Raw genomic sequence first — 1,184 nt, 5'->3', positions numbered from 1 at the left:
TGAGATGAGATCGGGGCTGCAACTGGCAGACGGTATTTCTGCATTGTTGGAACAACATCTACTATGGATGAGTTCCTCAGGATGATCAATCGAAAATTAAAACACAAGTCAATATGCCTCCGACACTGAAAGAGGCTGCAAGTCCTCTGGGAGTGGGCTGAGTGCTTTTCAGAAACACATCCAGCACTGCAGCCAAGAGCAGGAAATCAACAGGAAAGATGTTTTCAGTGCACCAAGCAGCCCCAGGGCTCTCCCAGCCCCTCCACTGCAATCTCCAGTTAGTTCAGCTGGCTAGACCCAGGTGCTCCAAGGTCAAGGTCACATTCCCATGCAGCCCGCTAACTGCCTTCTCCTTCCTGAACCTCAGCCCTGGCTTCTTAGATACCTGGGGCTGGCCTGGAGGAGGATGCAGACAGAACTTTTCCTGCTCCCAGGAGGGGTGGAAGGGTGGGAGGGTGAAGACTCCCTTTGAGCCCAGACCCTAATCATACTGATGCTGTGGTCTCTATTATAAGTGACTCAAATGGATTCTGGCCAGGGTCCACAGAAGGGGGGTAAGCAGAAGGTACAGAGGCCGAAGGAGAGTGGTGGCAGCTTGGGAAATACTGCCGAGCTCCAAACCAAAAGAAAATAAATGGGATCCACACTGGCCCTTGAGGCCAAACTAAACAGTCTTCTTTCTCAAAGGTGGAGACCCACAGGTGCTAAGTTCAGAGGCCTCAGAAATTCTCACTTACATACATACATATATATAGATATACCCAATAAATTGTATATGTACATGTACATTATATGTGTATATATGCATGTATATAATATGCATGTGATATAGAGGCACACGTTATATATTATGCATAAATACTCATGTATATAATATGCATGATATAGCAGCACATACATACTAAGTTATATGTGTAATTATATACACACGAGTATGTATTTATATATTTATGTACAGAGGGAGTTGGAGGAAAGAATGGGGAGAGAGACAAATAGAGGGAGACAGAGAGATAAGGAAGGAGACAGAGGGATAGAGACAGAAAGAGAGGAAGAGAAAGACAGAGAGAAAGAGGTTATAATTGTGAGCTGTTAAAGGAAGTTCCTCATTGGAAGCTCCCAATGCTGATGAAATTATAGGTGTAATAAAAAATGTGTACAAGGACATACATACAGAGAGAGAGGGA

This window comes from Petaurus breviceps, unplaced genomic scaffold (assembly GCF_028583685.1).
Source record: "Petaurus breviceps papuanus isolate PSGF00001 unplaced genomic scaffold, PetGlider_PUasm1.0 173, whole genome shotgun sequence".
Lineage (NCBI taxonomy): Eukaryota > Metazoa > Chordata > Mammalia > Diprotodontia > Petauridae > Petaurus > Petaurus breviceps.
Note: the sequence above shows the minus strand (reverse complement) of the source record.